Raw genomic sequence first — 16,926 nt, 5'->3', positions numbered from 1 at the left:
TCTTCACATGACAAGTAAGTATCCTTTAATTCTATAATAAAGTTTTGTTAAATGACTTCACGATCGCAAGGACATCTATAAGTTGGATCAGTCATCAAGATTCCTTGCATGAAGAAGGAAGATTGACATCATCCTCTAAATAGCCAAATTCATTGAGCATATCAAAAGGTTTCCTCTGAATTTATGGAAAGGGATGCTTATGAAAAGATCCCCTCATATAGAAACATTGGAGACATCAAAGAGATGTATATGATAAACTCATCCAATGAAGAAGATCACATGAAATCTAATCTACATGGAAGTAAAGGTATCAAAGGATGTAGGATATCTTCATAAGGTCTCATCTACAAGACCAAGGAAGGAAGATAACCATCACTAATCTATAATGCACTAACAGATAATAAAGGTAACAAATATCCATGGGATAAGAAAGTTACCTCACTCGACAACTTATGGTCTCTATGCTAAATAGAGAAAGGAAAGTTGATGGCAAAAGTATTCAAGGGTAAAAGAACTCAAACATGTGCAGAAAGGAAAGGAAAGCAAGACAGAATAAGTATAGCTAAGATTCAATGCTATATAAAGATTATAGAAAGAATCTCATATCACTAGAAAGATGGAGGAAGCTAAAGAAAAGGGCCAAGAAAAGAGGGAATAATAGACTCTACTATGATTGGGATAGTATCCCTCACAAAAGGATCCTATCATAAGCTTATGTTATAAGATATGACAATGATAATAAGATGCATCGTGGGATCATGGAAGCATTAGAAACAAGAGCTCGTGGCATCACCATGGGAATCATGAAGGACAAAATTCATGGCAGACAAACATGAAGGATATATCTCTTGGGAACTTCAGTGAACATTGAAGGAAAGGAAGAAGTCATCCAGGACAAGGTTCATCATACATCAAAAGGGAAAAAATTTCTAGATGGAGATATACAAGATCTAAAGAGGAAGAAAGTGTTTCATCAAGAACTCCAACCTGTGGAACCCATGAATGATGTTATGGTGACATAAGAGAAGAAGCAGATCAAGGGGTTGAAGACAATTCAATCAAGGAAGTTGTTGAAAGAAGCCTAGATAACCTAAAGGTAAAATAAGGTATATATGCTTGTGTTTAATATTATAATTTCATGTCATATGGTTGCAGGTAACATGGATCATTACTTCTATCTTGAGAAGCATGATCAAGAGAAAAAGGATCTCCTCCTCTAAAAGGATGTAGGAAGGTATAAGACACACTAGATGAAATCAACATAATATGACTACAACTAAGAAACTTTGATTAAAATCACCTGGGAATGGAATGTGTGGAGAAGGAAGAGATCATGAGATAAGCAACCATGATGAAGGTAATCAACATCCAAAAGACCAAGAAGACTTGACTAGGAAATCTCCCAGAAAGATATGAAGACTCTGATGGAAAAGATGAAGACCCTTGACAATAAATATATTTGGGAGATGTGTCAACATGTATATGGGATGTTGATACCTACAATAATATGTCATGATGAAGAGCCATCTAGTAAGGTACGATTTGATTTAATGATATTTTTCTTGAATAATATTTGGATAAGTTCATACAGGGCTACTTACAAGTACAACTAGCACTCATGTGAAGTATGGAAGAAGCATGATGAGAAAGAAGTAGTCATATAACGAAGGTTCCAGATATGAAGAAGGCCACTTTCTGTGAAGAAAGGAATGACATGACGAACTAAGGAGGAAAGTGATTGATGTTTATTTCCATACAAGGAAGAATCTCAACTAAATTTCGTGACTGTTTGGTCTAAAATGCGATGCAAATTAGAGTTTCATTTACTATCAATCCGGGTAAGTAAACTTTGAGGATCATCCAATATATATGGACTTAGAGACAAACTAAACTAAGCTAGGTGAAGAAATGCCAAATCTCCCTTATAGGAGGTCTTTCATTGGGATATCCAACACCTATTTAGTCATTTAACAAAATGAAATCTAAAGACATTGTGACAAGTGTAAGAAATATTAAAGCTCCCTTACGGGAGACTATTCATTAATATTTCTAACATATTAATCAAAAAACTATTTAGACTGATGAAACTAAAGCACTTAAACCTAATTCTAATTGATTGCATGAAATATTAAAGCTCTCTTACAAGAGACTATTCATTTATATCTCAAGCATATAAATCAGAAACTTAAACTAATGAAGTCAAACATTAAATAACAAATCAGATTCATTGAAGGAAACATTAATAATTTTTTACGAAAGGTCATTCGTTAATATTCCAAGCATATGAACCTAATAATTTAATCTAATGAAATTCACAAACAAACATAAAATAAAATCCTACCAAAATAAAAGTGTACTTGCTAGGAAATGGGGATCCTTCCAAGGATTCACGAGCACACCAAAAGAGAAGTCAAATTTAGAGGATCAAAGAAGCTTTGTTTTATTCATCATCAATTGCAAATTGCAATTACAACCCTTACAATGATTCTCCAAATATAACTTCTCATTACCAACCTATAAGATACTAAGATTACAAATGAAGGATTAGGTTCTAAAATTCTAAAAATGAAGATTACAAATGAAGGAGATAACACTCCTATTTATACAAAAGCTATGATAACAAACTCATAAATGTAAATCCACTATTCCCTCCTTTGACCCACATATTTCTCAACCAATGGTGACACATAACCCTATCCTCCATGATCTCCTCCATGAGGTCCATGATCTTCTCCATGAGGTCCATGATCTCCTCAAATTCGAATTTGAACATAGAGTGCCACATAAAGATGCCTTGGAAGCTTCCTTTGTACCTACACATGTCAACAAACTCATTCTAATTGTTAGGTATAAGTATATGGAGATTATTTTCTAAAGTTTAACCATAAATTCTCTTAAAAATACTAAGAATTAATAATGTTTTGGAAAACACAAAGGTAACCCATATAATGATGAAAGTGAAGCTGATGTGGTGACATGGTGGTGGAATAGAGGTGAGAAAATGTGTGAATGGAGTGAAAGTGGATGTATTTTAAGGATAATTCCTAGGCCCAACATACCCCCAAACTGAAGGTATTGCATGTCCTCATGCAATCTATTACATTACTTTTGATACTTGAGCTTTGGCTTAGACTTTGCGTGATATCATTTGCTTAACTTTTGCAAAGTGTGTTTGTTGAATTGCAACTTGGTTGGTTCTTGTGTTTCAACCGTATTTTGTTTGTTGCATTCAAATTCAATGTATGATCTTTTCATAATAATAATGTGATTTGTATTGCAAATTATTTTTGTTAGGATGCATCATGATTGGTTCTTGTGTAACAACCATTATTGTGTTGCATCCAATTAGCTTTTAAGTACTTTTGACAAAGCCATTTATATGCTCATGTAATAGTAAATATATTCTGAAGGTATGTGGGTTTTAGAATGTGATATATGAATATGGAAAAATATGAAGGTGACAAAGTATGTATGTGAATGTATCCCTCCCCCAAACTAATGGTTTTGGCAATTTTATGAAATGAGGAAAAGAAGTTTTTTCCAAAAATTATCATTCTAGCTTTCAAGGAATTAAATGGTTAAAAGTTAGAAAATATCATACCTCAACTTACCCTTTCAAAAATGGATGAGAGTTGTGCATGCATGGCTGCAAAATTCTTATCATAGTCTTCTTCACTTGGCAGTGAAAATGGTGGATGAAGTCGAAAAAGTGAATCTTTTATTGTTGCTGCATCTACTGCTAAATCTGTTGTTGGATCTTCTGTTGAATGTTCGGAATATGTTGCTGAATGCAACTGAAAATGTATAAGGCTTGGAAGGTATAAAATTTACAATTTACACTTCTCCCCCCCAGCCTTATTGATTGACTTGTATTCAAGTCATTTATATCAAAAAATGTAAAGTAACGAAAGTAAATCTGCTTCCTCTGCTACAAAATGATTGGTCTTCAACCCTTGTTGGCACAATTCTTGTCATGTGATTAAATGTTTTGGTGTTGATCATAAAAAGAAATTGTTAACTTAGTGGCCGTTGATGGATGCCACTAGTCAACACGAGAGCTCCTATCTTTGATGTGGATGAGAGTCAAGGTACCCCGAACACATCTTTCTAAGTATGAATGAATTTGTTGTTGTTGAATACTCAGAAGATTCGACGAACAAGGGACATTGATGTATTCCCTTGTTTATCGCCATGATAGCTTTCCCTTAAGGCATGCAAGCTTCAAGGTGTTTTTAGAAAAATATTTAGACTCAAGGACTATGGACTCAATGGTGTATGGAAGCAAGGTTTTATTTGCAAGTGTAGGAAAAAGGAAACTGACAATGAATATGTAAAGTGGAACCAAAAGCTACGTTGCTTTTATTGGTGGGTTAGGATTGATGAAAATGTAATGAAGTGTTTATGGATAATGAGAAGTGGATAATGACTCTTGCTAGAAAAAATGAATTTTGGTATGCAAAATCTCAAATATAATAAATCTGCTCATTAATTATGGAATTTCTTCTAAAATAGTTGAGTTTGACCAACGTTGACCAACCACTTGTAGACGTCGTATTCAAGTGTGGATAGGTATTTCACCATCCTTGTACATTTAGGAACAAACCCCAGGTCTTCGAATTTGCTTTTCTGTCATGCAACATTTCAAACCATTAAACTATTACTAGAAGTTCAAGAACTTGTAAAATTTCGTTTATGTTCATGGACTTGTTCTTTAGGATTTCTCATGGAATTAGTCTTTTGAAGACCAATTGTGCGCACAATTAGTTTCCTTAATGATCAGTTGATCATCCGAAATCTGCAAATAAAACTTGGCATAAAAAAAACGTTAGTGTGTTCAACAAGGAATGGCCAATTCCTTGTTGATTCTTACGCAAAAATTAATGCCAACTGAAACAGATTATGGATAATCAAAAGCGTAATTTTAGTCCAATTCCTGATGTTGATAACAGTCCTTTTTTTTTATAAAAATAACCATGAAAATTAACTTATCTCCCTCTTTGTGTCAGATGTCTCCTCGAATGTGCATGATGAAGAGCATATGCTGCAGATTAGTTTGTCTCATAAACGCATACAACCTTGATGAAAGCATAGATTTTAATGCCAACTCTAAGCATAATCCTCCAAATGTTCGATAAATGAATCCTCCTTTGTGTGATTTGCTTCATTTTTGAAAGGTGCATGGCGCATTTTTAATTAATGAAATCTCACAAACGCCAATGCATAACTTTATTTATCAATCTTAGAAATAAAATTAACCTGATTCCATTTTAATGGATTAAATTTATGGAGGTGCAAAATTTCCTTCAAATTTCCAACTTTCTCATGGTATCTTGAAAGTGACAAGTAAAACAAAGTTTGCAATTTCATGATAAAACATGTGAAATTTGATTTGATACTCATGTGCCTGAATTTCATGAAGTTGCTTTTTATTTTATTTTTTAATTGTTTTTTTTTAACTGAATTAATCATTTATTTCTACTCTATCACATATAAATGAATTTTACCAACTGAAAATAAAAATAAAAGTCTAAAATGTTCAACCTAAATTAAATTAATATTAACAATATAATAAAATAAAACCTCAATCATTTTTTCAGATCCTGAGAACGTTGGCTCCAAACTTCAATAGCTCACTCCCGTGGGGCAACCAAACTTCAATAGCTCACTCCAATTCTTCATTCATCTACCCTTTTGATCAATTTTCTGAATGCGCCTGGTGTAGATACTGGATCAATTTTCTGAGTGCGCTTGTAATGTGATGGGGGTTTCAAAACCAAATCCCCTAGCAACCAAAACCTGTGCAGTCCTCTAGGAGGAGAACACGTGCCACAACAGTCTTCCTTCTACTAGTCCCTTGCAGGATTGTGGATTTGGTCACTGTCAAAGTTGGCTTCACTCCTGTATCCAAATAGAATAACCCAGGTGAGTGTAGCTATACTCCAATTTTCTATAAAATCCAAAGAAACATACTATGCTACATAACACTGATAATGAAGACAAAGGAAATTAGATTTTTTTCAATGTCTTCGTCTTCAAACTCAATGTAGTCATCTGCAATTCCGTCTTCATCTTCGTCAAGACCACCTGCGATACCCTTATTCAGACAGACGTTCTCTGGGAGCTCACCATAGGCCTTTAGAACCCTGGCTTCATCGGCTTTATCATCTTGATAGTTTCTGAGGCCTACCAGGACAATGTCGCCAGCAGCATTCCAGACCTTTTGTTGCATGTTGCCTCGGATATGGCAGAGACGCTTAGTTTTGTCAATGCAAAGAGTTTCGCAGTGGCCATTGCCAAGCTTGAACACCAATTTTCTCTTCTCGTCATATCTGAAATCTCCAACATATTTGTGCTTCACGATTCTATGCAGCCATAAACAAATAGATTCTACAAAAAGAAAATATTTCAATTTCAGAGATGCAAAATTTGAGGTGTGGCAAACTGCAAAAAATTCAGAATTCACAACTTCCAAAAGAGGGTCATTTCCCAGTGATTGTGTTGGTTTTGAATCATTTTTATGTTCTTGGCAATGCCTTGAATCTTGCTTAAACTGACACTTTTGTTCTGATTTCCCAGTATCCACACATGGACCTAGACTTAAGGATTGTATCTATCCAGAATATGTTGGTGTCTCTTGAGGATATGTAGGATCATGTTCCGAGATGAAATTTTCTTTTGATTTTGGAGCTTCCTAGAATGTAGCACTTGAAACTGGAAAAGAATTGAGGATCAAATTTCCAAGTTATCTTGATAAGAAGCTAAAGCATGTATAGCCTGTGGTTTGAATTTACATAACCTCGAATATAGTGCATTATTGCTAGTCCTATTGAAAGAGAGCCAGTTTCTGCTTATGAGGGTAGAAAGATCTTTCTCGCTATTTACTGTTGAAATAATTACTTTCCTCGGATTGTAACAATGAATGATCACTTCTATGTAATGGCGATATCGTGCATTGTTGGATAGGTAAATCCCCTCTGCGGACAGAGGTGATCCCACTAGCCTAAAATAGAACTAGCCACAATCGATTCACGCTGCTACGCAAGTTCCTAGTTGTACATTAAAGGTGAATTAAGAAGACCAACCTGGAGTCCAACGCTAATGTCGAAGCAGAGTTGATATTCCCGCTCCATTGCTCCGGCAGGTCACAATCCTTGCGATCCTCGCGAACGGACACCTGAACATGCAAAGGAAGAACCAGATACAAGCATAAAATCCACCAAGGTACAACTATATTTCAGTCAGAAAGGAAATAAATCAAACATCATTATAATAGACAATGAGATTGGAACCATAACAGCAGTCGTTCATTAATGAATAATAGACGGGAAAAGATACAACCAAGGTTCTGACGTTGAACCTCTCCTCTGGCTGGGCGAGCAGCTATGTGTGTCTTGCAATATACCTCCTCTCCGGCAGCATAACCTCTCTATGCTTCACTATCACTCAAGACAAGCATAATCACAACTAGCATTACTCAAAAACTAGCTTGTCTAATGCATGAGGACAGACTTTTATAGATGGAGAAGGGAGGAAGATTCAATGCACCAGGACACCCATTGTGGATTGACATTATCTCTGAAAGGATAGATGATGAGGATAGATGATGACTCTCGACCTCTATCCGATGGATTTTACCCTCAAAAGACTTCGTGATCTGAAGGGAAAAAACATATGGGTGCGCGTTTGTCAAAAATCATTAACAAACTTGGTTGGCGCGGGTGTTGTTCTATGACAGAGCGCTAATGGTCGCACCCCCTTTTGAGGATCTCATTGATTGGCGCAAGTAAGACACTGTGGACCTGCGCCAATGGAAAAAGAGCACTTTTCAGGGATAATTTGCAGAAGGTGTCTTCAGGGAACATGAAGTACATACTCAGGGGAACACAATGCAAGTATTTTTGGGTTATGTCACTGCTCACAGGTCCCAAAATGCGTCCTCCAATGTACGGAAACGGGGCGATAGGGACGGTGACCAATGGTGACAAATTACTGTGTAACAGATGTCCCCTAAAGCATGAGGTCCGAGAGGGAGAGAGGGGTGAAATGCTTTACAAGAACACATATAGCTGCCGCCGAAGATCTGCATTAAGAGGAACGACTGATAGTTCAATTATATGATGTACATGGTATGGTCGCAGCCATCCATAAGAGAGTACATAAACAATCTAGATCCATAGTATGGACGCAGCCATCTGGTTAGGATCAATGAATTGACTCAGGTATGGTCGCAGCCATCCAGTGAATGAGTCATGTATCAAGAATCACGCCTGGATTACAACAGACACAATCCAGGGTCTTGCGCTCCATCTCGACCCGAACAAGAGTACAAGTTCAAGCATGCAAATATATGAGCTGAAGTCGAACATGCATGAACATCGTCTGATTACCAGTCAATAATGGAAACTGTTAACAGACGCGAGAGGTACCACCAATAATGACAATGGCCCTCAAGGTACTATAGGTACAATCTACGGCGTGCGAATTAATGAGCTGACGTCGAACACCCGTAGAATCATTCGATCGGAGGCCAATGATGAAAACCTCACGTCGAACACGAAGAACCTGCCATTGAGGCATGCAGGCTCCAAGGCACCGGAAGGGAGTCTCTAGATCAGCTTCCTGGATAATGAGCTGAAGTCGACAGGAAGTGACCTTGATCGAAGGTGGGCCATAATGTTTCCCACATCATCGACACGAGACAGAGAGATAATGTTGTGAATCAAGATCATGTGAACTATCAGATGGAGGTTGTTTCTTTTCAGAGGTCAACTTATCTTGAACATATCGGCGGCACGACATTGGAATTGGTTGTATTTGACATCAATGGATCAGAGGTCATGGTGACGAGGCAATGAGCAGATGAGAGGTCAAATAGGATTACCCAAATCCACGGAGGTCAGTGAAAAATGAGATGAGATATCCCCACCCAGACACGAAAGCAGACAAGCGCCATGTTCAAGAGCGACATACTGCCGACACGACAATAATTATGGTTCCAAAATTTTCTTTTTCCCCACCATTTCTGGCGAGTACCCCGATTATTTTTAACAAGCTTGATGGGGATAGCATATGCTTGTGGTGCGTCATTTCGACAAAATCCGATGTCATCAGGTTTTAGCGAGTCTGACAAAGGAAGAACTCGGCATCTTTTCATGTTTAGAGAGTTTGAAAAGACAGCAGAAAAGGAAACTCCAGGGGTGTCCTTTTTCGTAAAGTTGTGTCTCTCGAGCCCGAAAAAGTATAAAACAATGCTTGAAAGAACCGCCCGACCATTACGATCGAGGAGTACTTTTCATAAATAGTGATTTCGACCTGAAAAAGTAAAAAAGCGGTCAAAATCACGTCGTTTCGTGACCATTAACGAGTTTGAAACGATAAAAACCCGGTAATCTTTTTATGTTTTAACGGTCGACAAAAAGAACTTAAAACGACCGCCCCTTATTAACGTTTAATGAGTCAAGGGGAGTAACTCGGCCATCTTTTCCTTTTTAAATGGTCAGAAAAAGAGTTGAAAGCAGACCTTAGAGTAACCTTTTCATTTATTTTACTGAGCCTGAAAAAGTAGGAAAATGAGCTCGTTTGTTGCTTGAGTTGCACCAAACCTTGTCATCATACAAAGAACAGCGTAAAACCCACTTTGACATAAATATACTCCAAAAATACTCAAAAAATATAATTTTTAATGTAATTTTGGGTCAAAAAATGCTATAAATAGTGAAATGGTAAAAAAAATAAATTTACTTTTCACTTTTCACCTTCTGAGTTTACCATTGGAGGGTTTTGGGTGCAAAGTTCAACTGCTGATTGTGATCAATCCAGGAGAGCATTCGAGCCGCCGTCTAAAGCAGGTAAGAGGCCTCATCCTTAGCTTTAATTTCATTCCATTTTTTTAGTTTTCCATCCACAGAATGATCCTCTGCAAGGAGGATTGCAAAAACTAGGGTTGCGCCCATTGGCGCGAGTTTCCCGCGCGGGTTCGCGCCAATGGATTATTTTCCTAACAGGAGGCACGACATTTTCGTGACTGTTCTGAAAACAGTCGCGCCAACCACGCGAATTGATTTTCCAAGAAATCCCACCGTTTGTTTTGCAATTTTTCTCTGATTTTGGTTTCATCAATGATCTAATGATGAAAATTTCGACTTTGTGGTTGCAGGGATCTGTCAAAATGGCTGTAGAATGGAGAGAAAGGGAACATGAGGCCATAGATGCCATGGCATTGGAGGATGATGCATGTATGGATGCTTTGAGAGATTGCGGCTTGAAGAAATTCTTCCTTACCTCATACTTACGTGCACAACCTGAGTTACTGAGGTTTATTGTGGATGCTTGGGACACGGAGGATCAGGTATTCCGCCTGAAGGACCAGACATTGGAGTTGGATGTCTCCGATGTCTATTTTATTACAGGACTATCACGGCGGGGTGCACGGCCCATCTTGACTGGAAGCAGGCCTTCCGGGGAAAAGATGGGGGAGGTGATGGCAAGAGTTTGTCCTGGGGCACAGTTTGGATCCAACAGTGCCAAGGTAGATATTGTCACTATTCCGGACCTGGTGCTACGAGTGGTACTATTCACTATCACCGGGACGGCTGGGGTACAGGCACCCCATGAGGCCAGCAAGAATCACTTGCTGCTGGCAACTGAGTGTCTGCACCCTACACTGTTTGATTGGGCCACGGCAGTGACAACAAACATCAAGAGGCAGCTTACCAAGTGTAAGCGTGATGGCAACAAACAGTTTGGATATGGATCCATCATAGTATCATTTTTTCTGGAGCGACTACCGATATTCCGGATCCAGGGAGGTCTAGTGGCAGATCCATTGCCACGGGAGCCAAGGTTGGCTCGATGGGCACCACTCATGCCCAGAGGAGGAGGGGGCCAGCAGATGGCCTGGAGGCCCGAGTTCTTCATCTGGCTCCGTCACCAGATGATCGTCGTAGAGGATTGGCCCTATGCGGGCACTGATTTCACTGGAGATCCAGACCTCCCATTTCCTGCAGGGGAAGACTGGGACGAGGAGCTAGGTAAGAACTCTCTATGTTTTTGATGTTTTTATGTATTTAAGTTTTTTTTTGGTAATACATGCCATTCTCTGACAACAACTATATATGTATGCAGATGTTGGTGCAGAATGACCAACTGACTTGTCTCATATAGCACGGAGGGCACCTGCTGCCGACCCTCAGGTAGAGGGTGATGCGGATGATGACCTAGTACAGAACCTCGAGGCACTTACTCGAGGGATCCCAGATTATGGCAGATTGGCAGACATGCCCAGAGCGTATCAGAGGCACACGGTGGGAGTGTCTACTCGCGTCCATCGTCTGTTGAGACGTGTGGTGCGAGCGGTGACATGCTATCATGAGCATCACCGTGGTTAGACGCCTAGGTTTCATTTTTGCATATTTTTGAGAGACATGTTGTCAGCGGCCGTATGGGGTTTGGACATGTATTATTTTTTGGATTATGTAATGCGCGTGGCGCAAACATTATGACACACACGTATATATATACATATGCCTATGGTTTACTATTGTGTTTTCATGTGCTTGCTTATGTACTGTTTTAGTTACAAATTATGCAAATGTCTATCTAATACATGATTGGCCAATGCATCAGATAATGTGTTTAATTGTCTTGGAACATGTTGATATGTGATAAAATCAAAATTCCTTTCTAACAATCTTACACGTAAATACAACCTTAGAATATGATGGTTTCTGACGGAATATTGCTCGTTGAGCTGGTGGACAACAAGTTGAGAGTCGAGGTTCACTACCAATGCACGAATGCCGAAATTAATTGCTTTAGCAAGTAGCTCGATTACAGCACAGTATTCGGCGACATTGTTAGTAGTACGACCTAAACACACACCCTGAAAATCTATCAGCTCGCCATGAGGATCGTAGATCACCCAGGCCGCAGAGGACAAATCGCGAGTATTGCGGCAGGCACCATCAGCGAAACCAACATAACCTGCATCCGACATCTGCACAAGAAGCGAAAAACACAATAAGTGGTAGCTATGTCTTGAAAACTGACACACACACACAACACACTAAAGTACATGTATGTACACAATAAAATGTACTAGCATCACGCATAGTACTTTTTCAAATAAAGCCCATTTCGGGGCTTCCCAAGAGGGTTTCCTTCGTAATCAATCAGCTCGTAGGCCCCTTTCTGTAGAACTTTATTGACAATGTAAGGGCCTAGCCACATAGACTCGAGCTTTCCTGCTCCTAGCTTATCTTTTGCCTGATCATAGAGCAGGACTAAGTCTCCCTCAACGAAAGAACGTGGACGTATGGTCTGGTCGAAGTGAGTCTTGACTCGCTTCTTTTGTGTTTCGATGGCCAAAGAGGCCAGGCGACGAGTCTCATCCAACCGTTCTAAGTAAAGAAGGCGTTCTTCTAACGGAGTGGTGTTGGGAAGTAGCTCGACAGCTAATCTTAACGAGGGGATTTCACATTCAATTGGAAGGGTAGCCTCTAGTCCATAAACAAGTTGAAATGGAGTGAAACCAGTGGCATCCTTCACAGAGGTTCGGTAGGCCCACAAGGCGGGGAACAACATCAAATGCCAGTTAGACTTATGCACGCCAACGATACGTTGAAGCATTGTAACCAAGACCTTATTGACAGCTTCAACTTGACCATTGGACTGAGGGTAGTATGGAGTTGAAATATCGTGTTGCAAGCTTAGCTGGGTTGTTAGTTCCGACATCATATGATTACGGAAATGCTTTCCGTGATCGGTGACGATGGCTTGAGGGACGCCGAATCGCGAAATAACATGATTGAATAAAAATTGCACCGCTGTGTGACCGTCTTCAGTTAATGTAGGCATCGCCTCGGCCCATTTAGTAAAGTAATCGACGGCAACGATGATAAACCCATGCCCCCCGGCCGAGCGAGGGTTACAGGTCATATAATCAATGCCCCACTTTGCAAAAGGACCGACGGAAACAACAGGGTGCAATGGAGCAGGAGGCGCTCGCATTTTCCGCTGGTATATCTGGCACTCATGACAAGAGCGGACGGCAAGGATGCAATCCTTGAAAATAGAGGGCCAAAAGTAGCCAGCACGAAGGATTTTTTGGGCAGTAGCATATCCGGACATATGTCCGCCACAGGCACCGGAGTGGCAGTCATTTAAAACCCGTTCAGCTTCCTCGAGAGTAAGACAACGGCGGAGAACAGAGTCTGCACCGAGACGATATAATGTATCTCCAATGATACGGTATGGTTGAGATTGATGACGAATCCTTCGCCGAGCGTCTTTAGACACACCCGGGCGAAAGGAGGAGGTTTGCAGATATGTGATTATATCTCCGTACCATGGATCGAGGGTGCTAATGAGGAACAGGGTCTCATCCGGAATTTGATCCTCTATATGCGAGGTCGAGGAAGAAGATGGCAAAGAGCAAATTAACTCAGCAAACACAAGGGATTTCTTAGACTTGGCAGTGGTAAATTCCAAGTCAAACTCTTGGAGGATAACAATCCACTTTGAGTATTTTCCCCCCAGCAACTGGCGTGACAATATATACGTCATGGGGTTGCAATCAGAAATCACGGTAGTTGTTCGCAGCAGGATATAATGACGGAAACGTTGGACAGCACAAACCACGGCTAAAGCCAACTTCTCGACATAAGCATATCGAGTTTCCGTATCTAGAAGGTTGCGGCTGAGATAATAAATAACATGTTCAGTGCCATCATCGTCAGCTTGAACAAGAACCATGCCGATAGTGGTGTCGGCGGCGGCCAAATACAGCGTGTAATCGCGATAATAATTCGGAGGACGGAGTAATGGAGCAGAGACAAGGAGACCCTTGAGACGCTCAAAAGATTCCTGAGCAGTATTATCCCAATGAAAAGGGACATCGCGTTTTAGTAATCGTGTAAAACCTTTGGCCACCTCGGCATAGTTTGGAACGAAACGACGTAAAAAATTTGCTTTACCCTGCAATCTTTGCAATTGCTGTAAAGAAGCAGGGGGAGGAAGATTCACTATAGCCTCGACTTTAAGGGGATCCAAACGGATGCCCTCTCGGGAAACAACAAACCCGAGAAGTCGGCCAGATTCAACGCAGAAGACACATTTGTGAGGATTAAGCCTAATTCGGTAGTGTCGACAGCGAAGAAAGATTTCGCGAAGGTGTTTAGGGTGGTCCTGACGTTTAGCTGAATGGGCAGGGAGATCATCCAGGTAAGGCTGTACAATGTGTCGAATGTCATGGAAAGCATAAGACATTGCACGCTGGAAGGTAGCACCGGCATTTTTTAGACCGAAGGGGAGCTTCTTATAGGCAAAAGTGCCCCATGGGCAAATAAAGGCAGTTTTGTGTTGATCAGCGGGAGCAATATTGATCTGGTTATAGCCAGAGAAACCGTCCATAAAAGAATACATTTCACTTCCGGCACACTCGTCAATAATTTGATCGATGAATGGTGTGGGAAAATTATCTTTAGGACAGGCTCGGTTTATATCACGATAATCGACACAAACCCGGATTGTACCCTGTTTTTTGGTCACAGGTACAATATTAGAAACCCATTCAGTGAGAGGAATCGGATAAATAAAACCGGCTTTAAGAAGCTTCTCCACCTCGGCCTTAATTGCTGCAGCCTTTCGGGGGTGTACAGGGCGTAAACGTTGACGAACAGGCTTAGCACCTGGGTACGTGATTATTTCATGCACCACTATACTAGGATCAATGCCGGGCATTTCTTCATAGGACCATGCGAAGACATCACGAAATTCGCGAAAAAGGTTGGAATAAAGTTGAATCTCCTCTGGAGTACAAGTGACTCCGATGTGAAGAAGCTCGACAATCCCTGGTTTGACAGAGATGTCGATAGGTTGGGTTTGCGTAATGTTTGCCATATTCCCTTCAGAAAACACCTGATCAATCTGAATAGGCGTTTGAAGGATTTGTGATGGGAGACAAGGAGCAAACCTCTCGAGACAAGTCAGAAAATTCTGCGAGGCAGGTAGAAATGAGGAACGATGGTGAGAATCATGCCAAGGCGGTTCCTCTAGAGACATGGTCTCAATAATGGCTTCGTCGGAGAGGAATGTTTCTCTTAAGGAATCCGAAGAAGCCTCTTCTAGAAGCCCTGAGGATGGAGTAAGTGTAGAAGAGGGAGCCGATGCAGCAATGATTTCAACATAGTTGAGCTCGGCAGGACTCAACGGCATTCGGTCGCCCCATGAATCTACTTGGTCTGCGGGAGGAATGATCCACGGGTCAGACCCAGTAGTGATCATATTGACAGAGGCGATGTTTGGAGGAGGGAGCGGAAAAACACCCATAAGAGCGGGATCTTTGAAAAGTCCAGCTCCCAGACTCTCAGATAATTTGGAAGTATGCTCCACAAACGGGATGGTGCCTTCGGAAGAAGAAGCGAAGAAAGATAGCTGGTCTACGGTAACAATCTTCCCTTGATGAGGGAAACGAATGATACGAAAGAAAGATGAAGCGACAGCTTGCATCGTGTATATCCAGTTGCGTCCGAGAAGGAGGTTGTAGGTTAGAGTGGCATCAACAACTTCAACTTCCATCTCGACCGTCTTGCCTTCCAAAGAGATGGGTGAACGTTGGAGTATACCGTAAGGACAGGATGCTCTTCCATCAAAAGCTTCCAAGTTAGTAGGAGACTGGCTCAGCGTTGGAGATCCAATAGCTTTCCAACAGGCAACAGACATGATGCAAGTTGAGGCACCTTCATCAATGACTGTACGATGAATCGTTTTGGAATCTATAATAACCTGTATAAGGAAGGCGATCTGGGGAGGCAGTCTCTGAGTATGGCGTTCTAAGTCAAAGTCTCTGAGTATGGCAATATCCCGAGCTATTGGAGGAACGAACGAAGTCGTAAACCAATCGGTAAGAAGCTGGTCGGGAATCCAAAATTTGATCATACGTCTACGCCTTCTCCATTCATGGATATGATCAGAGATATGCGTAGCCGTCGTTTGTCTTAAGGATGTGAGGAGGTGTGTACCCGTTTCATATCGAATGGGTAACTGAAAATGAGTGAGAAATGCCATAGCCAAAGAGTTGAAATCCTGAAAGGATCCGCGATTGAGTTCGATATACCATTTAGCGGCAGAGCCAGTGAGAGTCCTTTGAAAAAGGCGAAGCCGAATGGAATCATCAAGCCATGAATTGGATGAACACCACAAGTGATAAGTCATGACATGGGCTTGTGGATCTTCATTAGCTTTACCATCGAATTTTGGACAGTCACCAGGAATTTTGGTTGGAACCGGAGGCCAATAAGGATTATGAAGAATAGGATCATTGGTCAATTTGGACACATCCGGTAATTCTAAAGTCGCTAAGAATGGTAATTGAGGATTGAAAGACATCTGGGGCTGCTGGTAGGATGGAGCACCAGGGTTCCAACCAGGTGGCGGTTGCCCCCATGGACTTTGCCCGGACGGATTTGGCCCCATAGCGTATTGGCCGTAAGGATTTGTATTTTGCCCCCCAGCATAGGGATTACCAAACGATGCTGCAGATGCGCCATATGGCTGTTGATAATTCTGCAAAGGATTCGCCTGCAGTTGTTGGTAATTCTGGTATGGGGCGAACAAAGGTTGCCCTTGAGGTTGCTGGTAACCATACGGTGGTGGGACTCCATATTGAGTTTGAGCACCAGGCTGGGTTTGATAAAAAGTTTGGGATTGAGCTCCAGCCTGCATTTGAAGACCGGATGGGTTTTGGGGTCCCACTTGGGGCCACGGACCGGATTGAGCAGCGCCAGTAGGCTGTCCTGTAGGTTGGGCTATCTGGCCAGAAGGATAACCTTGTTGATACTGAGGTTGGCCTACCTGCCCGGAAGGTTGTATCTGCTGATACTGAGGTTGGCCGACCTGCTGGGATTGGAGCTGTTGTTGTGCAGCGGA

At 41.1% G+C, this 16,926-nt stretch overlaps 1 pseudogene; it reads right to left on the bottom strand.

The window, feature by feature from the left end:
* Nucleotides 1-5,974: 5,974 nt before the first annotated feature.
* LOC149228442 (eukaryotic translation initiation factor 1A pseudogene) lies at nucleotides 5,975-16,547 on the bottom strand (annotated as a pseudogene).
* Nucleotides 16,548-16,926: the final 379 nt, after the last annotated feature.

Source organism: Pinus tabuliformis, chromosome J (genome assembly GCF_031772625.1).
Source record: "Pinus tabuliformis cultivar Carrire ecotype Pingquan chromosome J, CPIR1, whole genome shotgun sequence".
In the NCBI taxonomy this organism is placed as follows: domain Eukaryota; kingdom Viridiplantae; phylum Streptophyta; class Pinopsida; order Pinales; family Pinaceae; genus Pinus; species Pinus tabuliformis.
This window is presented reverse-complemented; position numbering and strand designations above follow the sequence as displayed.